Genomic DNA, 21,161 nt, shown 5'->3' with positions numbered 1-21,161 from the left:
GTTTCAAGTGTTGTCAGTGTGGCCAAAAAATGTCGGTCACTGACAACCATAGTTCCTGTGTCTACTGCCTTGGCCCTCTCCACTTACAAGAGGATTGCTCCATTTGTCACTCTTTCAGTGGGAGGGTCATGACAGATAGGCGCAGGAAACTAATGGACAGGGTCTTTGAAACCAGCTTTCCAAGAGGCTTTGGATGCTTCTGACCAGGCATCAAGTCCTCTAAGGAATCGAAGACATCGGAGCCCAAGTCATCGGCCCGAGCTCTTCTTCAAAGGTTAGATCACCGGTTCCACAGACTTCGGGCCGAGTGTTCAACTGGTGTCGGTTCCTGAGCCTCGAGTCTTGGAACCGGTGATGGAGCTCCCTCCTTCGCCATATTGAGGTCGGCTCCGTCTTCGTTCCTTCGACCCTCCTCTAAACTTTCGGATGTCGATGTGGATCGTGGTGCAGAAGCTGCTGGAGCATTCGCCCTCTAAACTTATTTCGGTTTCCACCCAGCTGGTGTCGAAACTTGAAGGCCTTCCTGTATCTCCATCCATTCCTCCTCCGAGACCGATTCAGTCTTTGGAGCCGGAAGAGGCTGATCTGCTGATTGTGGAGCCCTCGGGTCCAGAACCGCCTTTCTCGGTCTGTTCCCCTCAGAGTCTCGGAGCCGACGGTCTGTTCTTGGTTCGGCCGAGTCGAACCGACGTGTCGGTTCCGACTCTCCTCGGGCCTCGCACGGATCGATTTCGATGCCTTCGTGCCCGTGGGGGATTCTTCCCATTTCTTCGAGCCGAGATTCTTCGATGCGGGACCCGGGAGCGTTCGACCTGATGAGGAAGGTGTTGTCTACCCAGACAACCACATCAGTGGAAGCAGATTCTCCTCCCATAAAGGGCCTTTGTCTTCATCTGCACCCACGGCCACATCCAAGCGCCGGGCACCAGTGTCTCAGCCACCCCTGGAGGTGCCCCTCTTCCTCCGAGGCTTCTTCGGATGCTCCCACGAGGAAGTCCCTAGGAAGAGACTGTGTAAGAGGAGACACTTGGATTCTCCACAAGAATCCATAACATCTGATACTGACTTAGATGAGTCAGAAGGGTCCCCTAAGTCACCTTCAGAAGATGTCTCTTTTCAGACATTTTGGAGATCCTGAAACAGAGAGGTGACTGGCAGTCCCTTCCCCTTCTGAGGATGAGTCAGTTCTGCTGAAGGCATTTGGTGCTCGCCTTCCTCCTCCTGGGTCACTCCGCCTCTAATGGAACTTATTGCTCGGGAGGCTCCTGACACAGTGGAACCTGTTCCTAGGAAACCAACAAGTACATCACAGCACCTCAGGATAAGTCCTACCTTACTAAAGGAGTTCCAGTACGCTATGGTGGTGGCTGCAGCCACGAAAAAGGAGATGTCGGAGTCTTCTTCTGTCTATCCGCCTAATAAAGATTCTAGGATGATGGATAGATATGGGAAGCGATTTTTAGTTCAGCTTTTCCATGCGGTCCCTGAACTATTTGACCCATTTTACACGCCTGCAGAGGGATCTAGTCAAAGAGTTGGGAGATACCTCCAGGGTTCTACAGATGCAGCTGTCTCAGAGAAAGTGACAGCAACTTAATACCCTAACATCGATTGTTAACTCGTCCATGAGGCTGATTTCACGCAGCCGGTTCGAGTAGGGCAGCAGCTTCAGCGATTGCTCTTCAGACAATCCTGGATGCGCCTTTGTTTATTGAAGCCTTCAAGTCTTCCTTTACAAACGCCCCATTTGACGGTGCCACTCTTTTGGCCCCAAGGTAAAGGAGACCCTTACCCGTGTGAACAAGAGGGAAAGACTCTGTCTGCTGTCGGAGTCCGCTTTTCCACCCCAACCAGACCATACCCCAAAGGGCAATGCGGTGGGAAAATGTGGTTTCGAAACAAAATCAAGGGTCTTTCCGGCACACAGGGTGATGCCCTCTAGAAGCAGAGGAGGGGCAGAGGTGGAAGACGCCTTGGTGGCAGAGGGGTCCGCAACATCAAGGTGACAGGGATACACTCCTGGTAAACCTTTCCAGCACTCCTGAGAGGAGGCCCGACTGTCCTGCTCTGGAGGCAGTCGGGGTCTTAGCCTTTACCCTCAGGCCTGGCAAGATATAACTACAGACAATTGGGTAAAAGCGAGTTACCAGAGGTTACACCATACCCTTTCTATCCTATCCCATTCCAAAGAAAAGACTCCCAGATGTAGAGCCAGCAGCTTTAGAAATTTCAAAGTTGTTAGACAAAGAGTCATCCAGCCAGTCCCAGCGGACCAGCAAGGATTCGGGACTTACTCAAGGTTCTTTTAGTTCCAAAGAAAACAGGGACTGGAGGCCCATTCTAGACCTGAGTTACCTCAATACTTTAAGAAAGAAAAGTTCAATGGTCACGCTTCAGTCGATCCTTCCATTTCTACAGAAGGACGAGTGGATGTGCTCAATAGATCTAGAGGATGCATACTACCACATCAAAATGGCCAGGGCATCCAGAGATCATTTGCGCCCGGCTGGGAGCCAGTCACTTTCGGTGCCCTGCCCTTTGGTCTGACCTCAGCCCCCAGGGTCTTCACCAAATGCATGGCAGTGGTAGCGTCTCACTTGAGACGTCAGGGATTCCAGGTATTTCCGTATCTGGACGACTGGCTCCTTTCAGCCACCACCCGGTGTCAACTACTGCAGGCCAGAGACTATGTTCTTCAACTGTGTGTTCACCTAGGGATCTCCGTAAATTTCGGAAAATCCTTACTTCAGCCATCACAAAATATCTTGTTCATAGGAGCAGAGTTAAACACACGCAATTAATTCTGAGGCTTCCCCAGAAAGGATAGTATCGCTGCAGACTCACATACGCCTTCTACTCTTGTCAAGGAAATCTCCTGCAAAACTAGTTCTGAAGGTTGGGCCTCATGTCAGCCTCCTTATTGCAATTCCCTGGGAAGGCTGCACATGAGAGTTCTACAATGGCTACTGTTTGCTCAATGGTCATTTCAACAGCTACCTCTAACACACGAGATTCTCATAACAAAGACTTGCAAACAGACCTAAACTGGTGGCTCCAAACGCAACCTTTCCAGGAGGCCGTTTGTGCTACCCACGCCACAGTTACGGTGACCACGGACGCCTCCCTGATAGGGTGGGGGCATCTTTCAGGGACAGACAGTCCAAGGCGAATGGACCAATTTGGAGTACAATCTGCACATCAATGTACTAGAGTTGAGGGCAGTGTTTCTAGCGTTGCAACACTTTGCTCCCTTCTTCCTCTAGGGACTATTGCAGTTCAGACGGACAACATGTCGGTAGTCTGGTACATAAACAAACAAGGGGAACCAGGTCCTATCAACTATGCAGAGAGGCCATGAGAATTTGGCAGTGGGCAGAGTCCACGGTCGCTTTCTAATAGCAACGCATCCCGGGTCATCCAACGCCATAGCCGACAAGCTGAGCAGAGCAATTCTGCTACCGCACGAGTGGTCTCTGAAACAGTCAGTGGCGAAAGGATTTTTCGCATGGGGCCAGCCTTCCTGCGACCTGTTTATGCCTCCAATGAACGCCAAATGCAGGAGCTACTTTGCCCTATTACCTCCAGGGAAGTCCCCAGGGATGCACTGGTTTACGATTGGCCCCGGACTCCTGCACGCATTTCCTCCATTTCCTCTGATACCAAATTTCTCCAGAAAGCCAGGAACCTTCACAGGACGATAATTCTCATTGCTCCATTCTGGCCTCATCAAATTTGGTTTCCTCCTGAAAATTCACTGCATTCTGGGACCCTGGATTCTGGACCCAGAGCCGGATCTGTTGACTCACCAGGGGTTCCCATCCCGCCTCTGTCACTCCATCTAGCAGCTTGGCTGCTCCAATTCCCAACTTAGCCAGGTCTGATCTCTTGTCACCAGCAGTCCAGAATATATTAGTGGCTTCGCATAAGGCTTCCACTACTAAAACATATACTAGCAATGGAAACGGTTTGTATTCTGGGCAATACACACCACGCTGATCCCTTTACAGCTCCTTTGAATAAGATTTTAGAGTTCTTGACAGACTTATTTCATCAGGGTGCTTCTCCTGCTACTCTAAGAGTTCAATTGGCTGCCATTTCAATTTCCATGTGGAAGAGTGTGGAGCTCCTATCATGGCTCACAGACTTTGTAAAGCCTTCTTAAAAGGAGTTTTTCATATTAGACCTCCGGTCAGATCTCCTATCTCACCTTGGAGTCTAAACTTGTTACTATCTAAATTAATGTTGAGAACCTGCCTCTTCTTGCCCATTAAAATTTTTGTCCTGGAAAACTCTCTTCTGGTAGCCATTACTTCTGCTAGACGAGTGTCTGAACTTCAGGCTCTCCATCAAGCACCCTTATCTAATCTTTCACTCTGACAGAGTTTCTCTTCACTAATTCATCCTTCCTCCCTAAAGTGTGTTCTATTAACAACATTAATCAGTCCATTGAATTACCCACTTTCTTCAAAACCACTCCAACAAAATGGAGTATATGTTGCACAAATTGGATGTTCACAGACAGCTAAGGTTTTATTTGGATAGAACAAAAGATCACAGGAAAACAGATCAACTCTTTGTGGCTTTTGCTGATAGCAGGAAAGGACTTGCAGTTACCAAAGAACTCTTTCAAAGTGGTTAACTGATTGTATAATCTATGTATACGATTCTGCAAATCAACCCCTTCTAAACAAACCCAAGGGACATTCCACAAGATCAATATCTACGCCTTTGGCTCATGCAGCTCGCCTACCTCTGGATGCTATTTCAGCGGCTGCTACCTGGTCTAAGCCACATACATTTATTTCTCATTATAAAGTAGATAAGGTTTCTAGGGACAGAGCAACCTTTGGTTCCACTGTGCTCAAGAACGCCCTCCCGTGAGTTCCTCAGGATTTAGGAGCTAGGACGCTACCCATGTGTAAGAACAAACGGCGAGATTGAACACTATCACATATAGAAGTTATGTACTTACCATAACGCTCCATGTGGAGTGTTCATCTCGCTTTGTTCTTACAGTCCCACCCTCCCACCCTTAGGAAGAACGTTTTGATGCCTGGCCAGAAGCATTTTTGCTACTGTCTTTATTCTCTGTACATAGTTGGTATACACATATACTTATATGTGTCTGTTATGTATGTATAGATGTATGGCATGAATGTGCTGTTATGTAGATTGGTTTGCTTGCAAACTAGATCTGAGGTAAAGGCAGAGGGGGATTGTGGGTATTAGATTGTCTCGAGCTTCTTCTCGATGCAGAGCTTGCAAGAGGCCGGCATGGAGCCGAGGATCGGCTCCGAACCCATGTGTAAGAACAAAGGCGAGATGAACACTCCACATGGAACGTTATGGTAAGTACATAACTTCTATTTTCAGACAATCGGATCAACTCTTTGTGTCTTATGCAGAAAATAAAAAAGGTGTCTCAGTATCAAAAATCACGTTATCGAAGTGGCTCCCTGATTGCATCAGATTCATTTATGCTTCTACTAATCAGCAATTAGAAACCAACATCAAAGCCCATTCTACATGAGCTGTTTCTACATCATTAGCTCATGCAGCTCGTTTACCTTTAGATACCATCTGTGCAGCTGCCACATGGTCAAAACCTCACACATTTATCACTCATTACAAAGTGGATAAGACCTCCAGGGACAGGGCTACGTTTGGTTCCACTGTGCTCAGGAATGTTCTCCCGTGAGCCACGCAGGGTTAGGGTGCTTGGGATGCTACCCACGTGTAAGAACAAAACGGTGAGATAGAACAACTTCACATAAAGAAGTTATGTCCTTACCATAACGTTCCATGTGAGTTGTTCATCTCGCCTTTTGTTCTTACATTCCCACCTACCTTCCCCCTCCAGTCGAGGAGATGGTTACCTTGGAGGATTCGTTCAGTTGTCAGTCTGTTTTATACATTCCTACTCTTCTTGTTTCCTTCCACTCTTATAGTTATCTAAGCAGGTAGACTCCTTAGTCTTATTCTGTCGGTAGGCTGTCTTGGTTGCAGCATACTAGATCTGGGGATGTACAGTAGAGCATCATGGGATATACACTAGGTCTCAAGCTTCTCTGAGAGTCTGAGCTTGAAAAGCGGCCGATTCTCGGCTCCGACCCACGTGTAAGAACAAAAGGCGAGATGAACAACTCACATGGAACGTTATGGTAAGGACATAACTTCTTTTTTCCTTTCAGGACAAGAAATTGGGTTTGTCAGTTTCCATGCAAACCATTTATGCTCAGATTTCTGTAGCTATTTTCTTTTGTTACTCTTTTCATGGGAAACAGCATCATACTTCAGTTTGAGCTCATTCTACTAGGGCAGTTGCCTTTTCTGGAACTTCCTGTATGGGTCTTGATGCTAGATCCAAAATGGAGTTGCTACTTGGTCTTTTGTGCATATTTCTTCCAAGCACTACAAGTTAGATGTATTTTCAAGGACCAGAGCTGATTTTGTTAGGTCCATCCTCTATGCTTTTTTTGAGGATTCCTCAGTTCCTTCTTCTGCCACCCATTCTTTACAGTAGCTTTAGTACTCTCCTTGTAGTATGGAACACTATGACAGTGATTAAGGAAGGACATAATACAGTTGTGTATGAACTTACCTTAACAGTAGATGTCCTACTTATCAATGTTTCAGTATTCCGTCCTACCCCACTTCCCCCATTGGACTTTCTCTTTTTTCTTCTGGACGAGAGGACTTTTCTTTTTTTTCTGAATGTACATGTACCATGTTTTATTCCTCCTCTACTTCTGTTCTTCTGGAAAATTGAGTTCTGAGGGTTTTGTATTCTTACATCACTTATATGCCTTAAGCTTTGGATGTTGGACATACATCTCGCATACGGCACATAGTAGGGCCCAGGCTTTGGTATGATAGCGATACATATTATATGTCCATATAGTAAGGAATACTGCAACAGTAGTGAGCAGGACTTCTACTGTTGTGATAAGTTCTTACACAACTGTACTTTACTTTATGCTTACTGAAAGAACCTATATATTCTACGAAGACTTTTCTTCTATTTTCAAGTATGTTTTTCAGGTTCATCCACTGACATTACTTCAGAATTTGCCAGTCTTGCAGATGGATTAAGAACTTGATCTTTATTTAATTGCTAACAGATGTTCCTCGTGTTTCACTGTTGCAGTCATTACATTTGGGTTATCCTGCTGGCAGGGTGCTCTCAGCCGGCCTGAATTTCAAAGTCTTGGGTCCTGCGTTGGTTGCTGTTACCCCTTCCCTGATGTCAGGTCATCAGGGGTATAAAAGATGCAGCCGATGCCATTTTCTTCAGTCTTTCTTGCCACACGATGCCCGAAGCAGAAGCAGTTCGCAAGTGCCGGTCGACCGACTCCTGAGATTTTCGTGTTCGAGTTTCAGATCCGAAGTCTTCATTAAAAGCTAAGTACCCCGTTGGAGAAACTTTTTTCTTGCTCCAGACCGATGTCAGAAAAAGTTAATAATTGTATTTCTTGTGGGAAGCAAATACCTCATAAGGACTTTCATTCTTACTGTATTCCTTGCCTAGGCCCCGACCACGCCGTTTCTAGTTGTCGGTTTTGTGCTAGATTTAACCAGTGCACTATTAAGCGTCGGTACGATTTTGCATTAAGCTATTTTGGACGAAGATTTAATTATACAATATCGTCGGATAGCCATCCGACTACCGGAGTTCACAAAAAACGCAAAGAAAAAGACAGGCAACCGAGGTCCAAAACCGACGACGAAGCTTCTCCTAAGCCAGTCGCCATTTCTCAATGAGGCGCTTTCGCAGCCCCTGACACCTGCTACTTTAGAGTCGCAGGCTGCTACCGACTCCCATGTGGAGTCTGCCAGGCCACTGGAAACTCAAGGTATTGGAGCCTCGGAGACTATTCCCTCAGATGGGTCTGGAGCCGCTGAGCAGGCATCGGCTTCTGAGGGTGTATTCAGACATAAACAATTATACATTCAAATGACTTCAGCTTCAAAGGCAAAGACTAAAGCACCTTTAAAGGCAAAGAAACAAGTTCAACAGCCACATGGACAGGCTTCCATGCTCAAAAAACAGATGCTCAAAATGGCCGAAGACTTAATTACCTTGATCAGGGGTTCCCATCCCCCTCCTGATAAGAGGCCAAGGCAAGAGACAGACTATGAATCTTCAGATCAGGTTTCCATTTCATCTGATTCCTCTTCTGATCAGGAATATTCTCTTCCCCCCTATGAGGACTCTGATGCTGCAGAATCTATTCCTTCAGTTTTCCCTCCTGAGGACTACTCTTTTGGGGAAACCTTGCATACCATGAGGGAGCACTTCCACTGGGAGAGCCAAGATTTTTCAGAATCTAAGAAGAGGCTCAGAGACTTCCTTTTACTACCTTAACACAGGCCTCTAGCTATTCCACCTGTGTTAGACATTGTAGAAGATGTGTTTTCAGAGTCTAGTCTGACCCCTGACTCCTTACCTCCAGCTCCTGTTAAGCCAGACAGATACTACAGGGTTCCTGACTCTCATAAATTCCTTTTCAAAAACCCTGCTGCAGACCCAGAAACTATTTCTCAGGGTTCCAAAGGGGTCAAGGCTTCCACTGCAAAAAACCCTACGCCCCTCTGACAGAGATTCTATGGCACTGGACAGATGGGAAAAAAAGATTTACACATCTGCTACCTTGGCTATAAGGGCCTTAAATTGCCAGTTTCATATGCACAAATATCAGCAATATATCATGACACTGCTTAAACAGAAAATGTTGGTAAATTCTGAATGTGCAGAAAACAAAGAAATGCAGGATTTATTACATGCAGCTGAACAAGTTGGAAAGCATACTTTGCAATGTGGTTTTGATTCTCTGGAGGCCTCCTGCAGGGCCGCTTTTACGGGTTCTGTCATTAGGAGGCATGCTTGGTTAAAGGAACAAAATCTGCCTGATCATGTCAAAGCAAAATTATTAGATGCTCCATTACAGCATGATACCTTGTTTGGTGTTAAGGCAGAAGAGGTGTTAAAGAAAATGGAGGACAAAGCTAAATCTATACAAACGGTCAAGGATTTCTTACAGGTATAGCCACCTAGGTTTAGCAGGCACTGGCCTACAAAGAATTGGTCCTTTCCAGTGTCAGACAGACCTCAAAGGGGCAGATGAGACGCCCTAGAGGCAGATCCCAGCCACAATGATCCTACAGGTCTAACCAGTGGAGTGCTTCTACCTCAAAAAGGTGGAGAAGACAGAGCACAATCATACAGGAAACAGTCCCAATGACTTCCCCCTTCCTGCACCAAGCACTTATCTTCTGGCAGCACCCTTAGGGAGAAAGCTAGCACTTTTTTCTCAAAATTGGCACATTATAACCCAGGACAAATGGGTTGTAGACATAGTGTCACAAGGCTACAAGATTCACTTCCATACCCGGCCAAGGGCAAACGGTTGGCCAGACCTGCCAAAAAATCAATGGGCAGAGGCTCAAAAACAAGTCGCTTCTCTCACGAACATGGGGGCTATTCAACAAGTGCCACAGCAAGAGCAGGGACAAGGATTTTACTCAAGACTGTTCTTGGTACCCAGAAAGGACAAAGCATGGAGACCAATACTGGACCTTATCTATTCTAAACACTTTCCTGGATATACCAAAATTCAAGATGTTGACCTTGCAGCAGCTTCTGCCCATGCTGGGCAGCAAGGTTTGGCTCGTGACTTTAGACCTAAAAGAGGCATACCTGCATGTCCCAATCAGACAATCATGCAGAAGATACCTCAGATTCAAGGCTGGCTCAAAGCATTACCAATTCTCTGCACTGCCCTTTGGCTTATCTACTGCACCCAGGGTCTTCACAAAGTGCCTGGCACCAGTAATTGCTTTCTGCAGACAAAGAGGAATACAAATATATCCTTACTTGGACGACTGCCTCATTCAAGCAGAGAACAAGGATTTTCTACTACAGCATCTGGCATTTGTGAAAAGACTTTTAACATGCCTAGGGTACATAGTCAACAAAAAGCAATCAAAACTAGTACCCTCTCAAGAGATAATATTCCTGGGTGCAAGCTTAAATGCAACTGCCCAGATGGCTTATCTCATGCCAGACAAACAAAGGCAACTGACTACCTATTTCAAGGGAATGGCAACAAGGGCCCAGTTATCTGCAAGAAAAATTCTGCAGGCTTTTGGCTTCATGGCATCCTGCATCCTACTAATTCCATATGCAAGACTGCATATGAGGAAACTTCAATGGTACCTAAAAAGTGTCTGGACACAACATTGCTACAGCCTGGAAACAATGATTACTCTCATTCCCTGCCTGCAACAGGAGTTTCGATGGTGGGCAAAGGCTTGTCACCAAAACAAGGGACAGCCATTCTCACTACCCCCAGCCAGGCAGAACCTTACGACGGATGCATCAGATTATGCCTGGGGGGCCCACATGGCAGAAAGAGACATTCAGGGCACCTGATCCACAAACCAAATGCATCTACATATCAATCAAAAAGAGATGCTAGCTGTTCAAAATGCCCTGACAGCCTTCAAGGACCTAATTCATCCGGGACAACAACTGATAAAGACAGACAACACCACAGTCATGTGGTACATAAACCAGCAGGGGGGCACTCATTCTTATCCCCTGTGCAGACTAGCCATGGCTTTATGGGACACAGCATTGACTTACCAAGTACATCTGCAGACACAATTCCTGCCAGGAAAAGAAAATACTCTGGCAGACGAACTAAGCAGAAACCTCATGGATCCCCATGAGTGGCACCTGGATCCACAAGTCTTCAGCATGATAACAAAGAAATGGGGATGCCCGGATATAGATCTATTTGCCTCTCCTCACAACAGTCAACTAAAAAGTTTCTGCACAAGGACATATCACAGACAAGCATGGAAAGTGGACACCTTATCTTTCAACTGGACAAACCTATCAGTATATGCCTTTCCTCCTCTGCCTCTCCTCCCCAGGGTACTCCTAAAGTTCAGACAGGAGAAACCAAAAATGATTCTGATTGCCCCAGACTGGCTACGCCAGTACTGGTATCCGATCCTAAGGAACTTTTCTCAGTGCCCAGCCTGGACCTTACCTCAAATACCTCATCTACTGTCCCAACAAAACAATCAGATTCTGCACAGCCAACTCAGGACCCTAAACCTGGCAGCATGGCAGATAATGTAGCCATACAAAGCACACCTCTCAGTAAAGCTGTGATATCATAATCTCTTCGATAGCTCAGCTGGTAGAGCGGAGGACTGTAGTGATTGTCCAAGTCATCCTTAGGTCGCTGGTTCAATTCCAGCTTGAAGGAAGATGCCTTTTAGGGGTTGGGAAGGTGGCCAAATGGTTAAGGTGTTTGCCTTACAAACACAAGGTGCAGAGTTTGAGTCTCAGAAGGGATAATTGGCTAGGCTTAAAATGGCTTGCAAGGGCAGTTAGCTTAGTACTAATCTATGAACCTATGAATCTATGATGGATGTCATTTTAGAAGCCAGAAGGCCTAGTACTAAAAAATCCTATGCTGGAAAATGGAAGAGATTTTGTGCTTGGAACCAAGCTCAAGGACCTGATACAGCTGTCCCAAATATTCCTCAGATTTTGCGATACTTAACTGAGATGCTGGACAAAGGCCTATCTTTTTCATCAATTAAAATCCATGCCTCTGCCATTTCGGCTCATTACAATGCAGAGCCACCACTCTTTTCTCATCCTTTATTAAGGCAGTACCTCAGAGGAGCAAAAAATGTAAGGCCTCCAAGGAGAATGCCAATACCTGCATGGGACCTCAATTATGTCTTGGAAAAACTCACCTTACCTCCTTTTGAGCCAGCTGCTACTGCGGATATAAAGTTTTTATCTTGGAAAACAGCTCTGCTCCTAGCAATAACTTCTGCAAGACGAGTGTCAGAGCTACAGGCTCTCATGGCTGTGGAACCCTTTATCATTTTTTATCCAGACAGGGTCTCTCTGAGGACAAACCCTACATTTATGCCTGAGGTGGTATCCAGTATAGCCCTTAACCAAACTATTCATTTGCCAACTTTTTATCCAAATCCACAGAACAAGGGGGAGAAAATTATGCATTCTTTGGATGTACACAGACAACTTAGATTCTACTTGGACAAAACTAAAGTTTTCAGAAGGACAGAACAATTACTAGTGGCATATGCTGCAGGATCACAAGGAAGGGCTATCTCCAAGCAGAATATTTCAAAGTGGATAGGTCACTGCATTCGTTTCTGCTACTCACAGCATGGCAAACCAGTGCCTATGGGCATTAGGCCACATTCAACCAGAGCTGCAGCTACTTTTGCAGCCTTTCTCAGGGGAGTACCAACCAAAGACATTTTAGAGGCTGCTACTTGGAGTTCAGTGCATGCCTTTACAAAACATTACAATCTGCCACTTTACTCTAAATCCAGGGCAGGCTTTGCCACTGCAGTTCTGCAGGGCCTCATAGCTGCTCCTAATGCTGTTTAGCTCCAGCCCCCCAACCATAGCTTTGGGACTCTACCCAAATGTAATGACTGCAACAGTGAAACACGAAGAACATAGTACAGTTGTGTACACTTACCATAAATGTAGATGTTCGAGTGTATTCACTGTTGCAGTCCAGGTTACCCACCCACCATCCCCCTTATTTTTGCTGGAACTTATCTTTACTTCTCTGATCTATACAACCTATGTGAAGTATTTGCTTGTAGATGAAGCTATAGTTTATTTTGGTGCATGTATGTTTTATTTACATATATTTAGCCTACCTTTTTGGGGGCACCTGACATCTGGGGCAAGAAAAACTGAAGAAAATGGCGTCGGCTGCATCTTTTATACCCCTGACGACCTGACGTCAGGGAAGGTGCGACAGCAACTGACACAGGACCTAAGAAGTTGGAATTCAGGCCGGCTGAGGGCAACCTGCCAGCAGGATAACCCAAATGTAATGACTGCAACAGTGAATACACTCGAACATCTACATTTATGGTAAATGTACACAACTGTACTTTTCTTTTGAGTACATTTTTCTGTCTTTTAGAAAAATGTAAAACTCCTTTGTTTGGAAATTCTGATCTAGCAAAATGGAATTTATCTATTTCTTACCATGCTGAAGGCCTTCACCTTTCTTCTTCTAAAACTTTTTTTTGTAACTCATATTATACAATACTGTTTCAAATTAGTTTGTCATTTTTATGTTTGTTTACCAGTTAAACACTCTAACTTGTCATATTACAGCTAAATGGTTTCTTAGTGATCACTTTTACCTCTTGCTCCACAGGAAATTCTTTCTGTGGAATTTAACAATTTTACACCTTTTGAGTCCATATTGTATTGGGAGTTTAAAGAGTTTTTCTTGGAATTTTTTTATTTTGGAAGTAGCTGCTCTAAGCAAAAGGATTTTTGGGTTGTGGACCAAGAATATAAGCAATCCTGTGTTATTTTTCACAAGAAACAAAGCTACTGCTTCTATTTTATATATATAGCTACCAAGATTCCAGTTTTCCTTCCATAATGGAAAAATAAGGTTTAAAAAAGTCTTCACACTTTTTATGCCTGTGGCCAGTGTGGATATTTTACATGAAGGCAAAGGTTGTCAGACTATCTGTTTCATTTCCAAACTCTAGTTTTTCATTTGGTTAAGAAATTGCATTTCTTTTGTAGTTAAACCTTACTTTGTTAGGATGATATGTACTACAGCTGCTTTCTTTGGGAATGTGAAGATATGATGTGGACTTCTGTTCACTTATTTATAAAACATTGCAGACTAGAGTACCAGTCCAGAACAAGGTCAGATTTTTGCTATATTTTCCCACATTTCTTGTTTCATTTGAGCTTTTCTGTCTTTAAGGTTAATTTGGTGCACTTCCTGGTAGTCTAATGCTGACATACAGTGAACCATGTTTATGTTGATGACGACAGTACAGATGTATTAAGCACTCATGGGTTGATGGGTTATATCACGCCAGCAGAATTTGACCCATCTTAGGCTTAGCCAACAGTCATATACAGGAAGGACTCCTAAAGGTTAATTCTTAAATAATATAGATGACTGCCGTTATATGATCACTGTTCCAGCTTTCTCCAATATTGTTGTTATAGATACAGTTTTATTGTATTGTTAAGAATGAATATAAGGAAATGTGCATGCTCATGTATTCATAGAGATTACAAGGTAGAGTCAGTCCATATAGCACCTTGCCGTTGACCATCCTCATTTGGTACCTCCTGCCTCCAGGAGGACAAAACGGGTCAGAATAAGGAGAAATTTATGGGTGCCCATCGAGCTGACAAAATTTACTGTAAAGGAAATGATGTTATCACTGTTTTATAGGTAATGAAAGATTATTCCAGAGACGAGAAACATGTTGAATAATAAATATATCCCTCTACAATGTCTTATTTATTTGTTGCTGGAGATTCAAGTCATTACTTCAGTTGTTTGTGAAATATGGTTTTGGAAGTGTAGGAGATCAGGGAAGGTGGATTCTTAGCAGCACTGACTGCTAGATGGAAGGTGTCTTGTAGAAGTGTGTGGATCTTGCAGCATTTGTTTAGAGGTAATTGGATCACTAACAAGAACGGATACCCCCATCACCACCACCACAGTTTGGCAGTTCTGAATGCATATTCACTAAAACCAATAACAAGGGTGTGCTGTCTTTAAACTGAAACCAAGTCTCTATTCTAGTGCAAATAAGGGGATGTGTTCAAGTTGCAGGACCTCTAGAGGACCTCTAGATCTGACAGTTTATTATTGAGACTTCTGGCATTGAGCATAGCACCCTTCATGTAGTCTGGATTGGAATTTATTCCAAGCCTTATTGTTAAGTTTAAATATCCATAAGGTGGACTTTGGCATTATGTGAGCAACAAGTGCTTTGGTCAATATTTTGAATCTGTGGAAGGAATGGTGCAGGTCATCCTTATTACTAGGGATGTCAGTTTTCTTGTCAAGCTGAAAGACACCTGATCCCCAGCTATTAAAACCAATTACTTTCTGTTTGTACTTCGTCATCTTTCTAGTTGAGGAAGGATTCCATTCAGGGTCAGAGTCTTTCCTGCATTTGACACATGCATATCAAGCTCCAGTATGTTCAGCACCTCAAGTGATTCACACCCACATGAGTCAACACACTGGGTCATAGTTGTATTTGTCCTCTTGGGGGATACTGTAGAGATCTTGTGATATCATGGATCCTGCCATGGAAAAGGCAGCGGTCACCTTGTCTTTATTAAGCCTAGTGATTATAGAGTAAAGTATATCTTATGATGGATTACCAGTTACTAGAGCATTTCTACTTGGTTGCACAAACGTAGTATTATTAGAAGGTTTGCTGTCCTGACAACTCACTGAATTATTGAGTGTGATGGAATTATGGCAATGGATTGCTGTTGAGGCTCTGTCTTCCTTTTTCCTGGAGGCTTGGGAGTGAATTTTACAGCCGCATCATATGTTAATTTGGTGTTTTCTTGTGGAAGTACGGATGGGTTTCTTTGCTGTGTACTGACTATGTAAGTAAGAGGGTGGCCTCTAGGTTTTATAGATAATTACACCTCTCACAAATCCTGTTATGCTGTTCCAGCAGTACGTAGTTATTGATGAGCATTAGGCAGCTCCTTAGGTCTGCCAGAATATTAAGTACAGTAAGTTAGGAGAGAGGTAAACTAAGCTTCCCTGTGTACCATGTGGGTCGAATTACTGAGGACAAAAATGATATATTGAACTAATTTAGTCAGTAGACAAAGAAAACATATTGGGTAGATAAACCATGCTGTGAATGAGATGTAGTAGTTGAGGCGAAGATGTGTTAGCACTGATATAACAAGTACTTGAGTCTGCAGGAGAAAAGTTATGCAATAAAGTCAAGTCTGAGAGTATAGCTCAACTAGAACTTGATACCACACAGATTCAGTGTAGGGCCAATAGCATGAGGCCATATGAAGGGGCTATGGAGGCCCTCAAAGACTGTTTTGAAAGAACCAACTGGAATGTGTTCAAAGAGGCAGCCACAGTGAATCAGCATCTGAACATTGATGAATACACTGAGGTAGTGATGGCATACATTTCAGACTGTGTTGATGAGGTAACAAATACCATACGTATCACAATAGAGCGAACTGGAAGCCATGGCTCACTCCTAAGGTATATGAGCATCTGAAGAAGAGAAACGCAGCTTACAAGGCTAAGGACAAAGCAGCCCTAAGTGTAGCAAGAGGTAATCTGAGGAGGGCTATAAAGGAGGCTAAGAAGGAGTATGTCAGAAAGGTACAGCGCTACTTTGAACACATGAAGGATGCAAGGAGACTATGACAAGACATACAGGAGATCACAGACTACAAAATCAAGCACAGTGTGATGACAGCATTGAATTCCTGGACAGTTTGAATATCTTCTTTGGTAGATTTGAGGAAAGAAACAACAGATTGGCACTAAAGCTACCCACTGATGAGAAGGATGCAGTACTCAGCCTCAGCACAGAGGAGATAAGTAGAGAGCTAAGGTGAGTGATCCCCAGGAAGGCTGTTGGCCCAGACAACATACTGGGCAAGGTGCTAAAAGGCTGTACTGATCAGGTATGCACAGTGCTTAAGGAAATATTCAGCACGCCTCTTACCATGGCAAAAGTCCCCTCATGCTACAAGGAAACTAACATCATCCCACTACCTAAGAAAACCACTCCCTCCAGCCGTAATGACTACAGACCAATCGCTCTGATATCTACTATTATGAAATGTTTTGAGCGGCTGATCAAAAAGCTTCTTTCATCATGCCTACCTCCTGATTTTGACCCTTTACAGTTTGCATATGCAGTTAACTGATCCACGGCTGATGCCATATCAGTAGTACTACACATCTCCTTTGAGCATTTAGAGGGCAAAGACAACTGTGTAAGGATGCTGTTCATAGACTTCAGCTCTGCATTTAATATGGTGGTACCAATGTAACTGGCACATTTAGTAATCAGTAAACATCTCTTTTTCTGGATCCTGGGCTTCCTGATTGAAAGACCACAAAGGGTGTGTTCAGGTAAGTACACATCAAAGTGCATCACAAATAACACCAGGGTTCCACAGGGGATGTTTTCTCAGCCCACTCTTAGTCACCATCCTGACTTATGACTGCTATGCTAAGCACAAGTCCAACCATATCATCAAGTTTGCTGATGACACCACAGTCGTGGGGCTCATCACAAAGGAGGATGAAAGGATGTAAAGAGAGGAGGTGGCATCTCTGATCAGTTGGTGCAAGGGAACAACCTTGACCTGAATGTCAGCAAGACTAAAGAGATTATCATCAACTTCAGGAAAAGATGAACAAACCACCCAGTGCTAAAGATCAATGGTGAGAGTGTGGGAAGAGTTAAGAGTACAAAATTCCTGAGTGTACACATATCAGAAGATCTCACATGGTTGGGAAACACCAGCCAACTAGTAAATAAAGCGCACCAATGCCTCCACTTTTTAAGAAGGCTGAAAAAAGCTAATCTTACTCCTTATATTCTCTCAACCTTCTATAGAGGTGCAAAAGAGAGCATCCTCACCTGCAAATTCACAGTGTGGTTTGGAAGCTGCACAGTTACAGAAAGGAAGATGCTACAAAGAGTGGTGAGGGTTGCAGAGAAGGTAACCGGTTCCAGTCTTCCATCAATACAACATCTTTATTCTGCAAGAGGCATCCGAAAGGCCACCAAAATAATACAGGACAATACGTATCCTGCACATGGGCTGCTTAAGCATCGGGCATCAGGCTGGAGATATCGCAGCATCCGCTGCAGGACTACAAGATTCAGTAACAGCTTCTACCCTACTGTGATTAGAGTTCTGAACTTGAGCACTAGTCCCAGGGGTCTGGACACATAATAAGTCAATTTTTATTTATTTTTGCAATATATACTTACATATATTCCAAGTAAGTGCAATGTTTATTTATTATATCCATAGTCAGTATTATTTAACTCACTCAAGTGCAGTATTAGAGAAATACCTTAGGCATTTCAATCTGTAGTGTGTTTTGTATTACTTTAAATAGGGTAGTTAATTTAACTCAGGGAAAGGGTATTATTTTCATGTATGAGTGTTGGTAAATGTCTGTGCTCTTTCCTGTGTGTATTGGGAGTAGTATTCTGTTTGTTAGGTATGTTTATTCCTCTACTTGCATGTGTTGTTTCACTTTCCATTGTAATATCAAGAATTGAGTTGATGCAGGAAATTTCATTTAGGCTACACGTGTGTAGTTCTAAATGACAATAAAGTTTACTTTGACTTTGATATGAGGCAGTATATAAAGTAAGATGTGAGAGTAATACACAACTATAGTTTGTAATCCAAAAAACGAAGCCGCTTTTCAGGCAAAACGATAAAGCCTTAAGCAGAGCAAGCTCTTTTTTTATTTTTCAGTGTAATTAAGTGAATGGTATAAAAGCACTAGTAGTTTGAACAGCCCACATCTGAGGAAGTGATTTGTAAAACAAAAACATATAGTGGAGCGTTAATGTGCTGTGTTTCTGTGGAATAAAGTGAAGTGTGCTGAGCCGTCCGTGGGTTTTTTTCACAGTTTTTCTAAGCTTGCCCTGCTCAGGGCTTCATTGTTTTGCCTGAATAGCTGCTTCGTTTTGTGGATTACAAGTTTTATTTGGAAGCTGCTGTGAATTTTATTTTTTCTTGGTTTCTGATGCAACTATAGATTGTTACAGAACATAGTAACAGTGAAAAAAGAGCAATGCACAAACTGTTTAGGTAAAATAGGATGAGTGCAGAACAGGTAGTAAAAATTGCACGCCATATACTCTAGAATAGCAGCTTCTGGTGGCATCAGTAATACTTTTGGAGACTGGCTTGTATGCTGTACACAGTTTAGGCATACAGTTCAAGGCTTGACTATGATTCTACAAAACACATGCTTCAAAGAATCAGTAGAATTATACCATTCAGTGATTGTTTTTAGGCTTTGTCTGACTTGGCTGCCTATGCTTGGATGCAGCCAGATGTAGTTATGAATAACTACCTTAAGTACAAAATGAAATGTTTATATCAGTAACTGTTAATTTTGGTTGTGAACATGTCAGGGAGTAGCAAGGAGCTATTGTTAACAACAATGAAAATATGAGGTACTGACTTGTGGGCAGCAAATAATTTTATAAACAAAGAGCAACATATAAGGCAGTTTAACCAACCTGTGAGCAAAAAGCATTTCCATTAATAAACACCAGCAGCAGACGCTTGCAGCTCAATGCATCTTGTGCAAAGTTGCACTCCAAGTAACAGCCATACAGACTCTGCAAGGGTGTATAAGAGTGTAGAGAATGTTGCATAACAGTTGTATATATAAACACTTTAAAACAGCCAGTTGCATTTATATAGTGCAGCTTGGCCTGCATAATGCAACAGAATCAAATCCACTTAAAATTGGCCAATCCAGTAGAAGTGTACAGCAAGGAAATGCAGCACAAACAGCATGTCCTGTCGTGTAGCACATCTTAAAAGCTACACTTAAAAACTCAAAGTCAGAAAAAGCCTGAAACCAAGTAGAATGCTCAGAATGCCAGCAATTTTGCTACTCCTACTAGAAAAAAGTGACCTATTGTACTTGACAGTCATTTGACCAGACATTGAGTATAATACCCCTTCCAGTATGTAATTGTGCAAACACTTGTCAAAACTGGAATGATCACAATGCTTTCTCATTAAAATACGTAATGGTCTAAATCATAAAAATTATGCAGACTGTCTCAAGGCCTAGTGCCTCTTCTCAGTATCACACGGGCTACTGAGATGCAACCTATGCCTTGCGTATATAGTTTCAACAAACCTTATTCTGTCAGACCTATTGCATATTTGCAAATCCAGTGGTATCATAAATACCTACTCAAGGGATGCCAAGCTCATTTGCAAAACAAGTAGAATGGGTTGGAGGGATAGGTATATATCACTGAGAATACCACTTCTGTGGAACTATCTTCCACTCCACAGAAAGGAAGGTACTTCTCTTACTCAGTTCAAGCATAATTTTGGATGAATTGCTGGATAACTAGAGTGTCACTGGCACAACAGGTAGCACATCTGCCTTTGATGCAGAAGATTGTGAGTTGTATTCCCACATTAGGTAGATGGACTGCTGACTACAGTTTAAGGGAGGCTGTCCTTTGTATGAGATGTTAAACCAACGTCGCATTTGTCTGCCTGAGTTGGTGACAGCTCAGGCAGACATAAAAGATCCCATATCATGTATCAAAAAGACTAAAAGTTTTTTATTTAATACAGCATAAAAGCATTATTAACATATTTATATATGTGCAAACATTACACACCCACACTTCTGTTTCTTACTGTTTTTCATTTTTCTTATAACATTCTCATTGTTTTTCTCCCATAATTAACCCCCACTCCGTATTCCACAACCATAATCTGATTTTTTTCAATATATCTGCCAAAGGAGATTTCCCATCTACTCTCCTAACATATTCTTTTGTCTTATTCTTATAATATCCATATATAATCATATTCACATATATATGTTTTGTCATTAATATTCTCAAAAAAAAGCTTCATGTAAAAATTGATAGGAATGAAGAATACTGGAATGAAGTGGAAATAACCGGGAGAAACTGGAATGAGTCTGCAATGAATGTCTTTCAGATGGATTCAATAAAGTCTTTGTAGGCTTCGTATGAAGCCTACATGTAGTTTCATTTACATGTTTGTGCAGTGAGCAGCAGCGCTAATTACATATTCATGCCACATACATTTAAACGTAAACTAGCACAGTTTTGTGGCTGGCAACTGTGTTGCTGGCCAGAAAACAGTGTAAAGCAACACAGATAGCAGTAGACATATAGACCTGTTTACCTGTGGGCAAACTAGATCTGCGGGATTGCTTGGAATGCCACAATGATTACCAGGGTTAATAATATAGCAATGTGTAAGGTCCAAACACATTACAGGACAGCGTATACAGTGCAGAGTATTGTGGGATACGATTTCAGGCATTCTGAACAAAAGCTGCCTAAATGAACTGTAATGGTACATGGACTGCCAAGTAAAATAAACAGTCATTGGAAAAGTGTATATTGAATAGGGACACACAGATGAATTCTAGGAATGGTGAAATATTGGTACAGCAGATGAAAGCATGTAAATGGATGACAGTTGTAGCAGGAACACTAATCGCATATTGACATGGTACGGTAAGGACTGCACA

The 21,161-nt window shown here is 43.0% G+C and overlaps 1 protein-coding gene and 1 non-coding gene across 2 annotated transcripts in view; both read left to right on the top strand.

The window, feature by feature from the left end:
- METTL25 (methyltransferase like 25) overlaps positions 1-21,161 on the top strand; it is a 1,435,064-nt gene that overhangs the window by 1,047,054 nt on the left and 366,849 nt on the right. The window lies entirely within an intron of this gene.
- Positions 11,193-11,280, top strand: TRNAY-GUA. The gene is given in 2 exon segments: positions 11,193-11,229; positions 11,244-11,280. It is a non-coding gene; the product is annotated as a tRNA-Tyr (tRNA).

The sequence above is a fragment of the Protopterus annectens genome, chromosome 11.part0, assembly GCF_019279795.1.
Source record: "Protopterus annectens isolate FY-2018-M chromosome 11.part0, PAN1.0, whole genome shotgun sequence".
In the NCBI taxonomy this organism is placed as follows: domain Eukaryota; kingdom Metazoa; phylum Chordata; order Ceratodontiformes; family Protopteridae; genus Protopterus; species Protopterus annectens.
The sequence above is the reverse complement of the archived record's forward strand: the minus strand, read 5'-3'. Positions and strand labels throughout refer to the sequence as shown.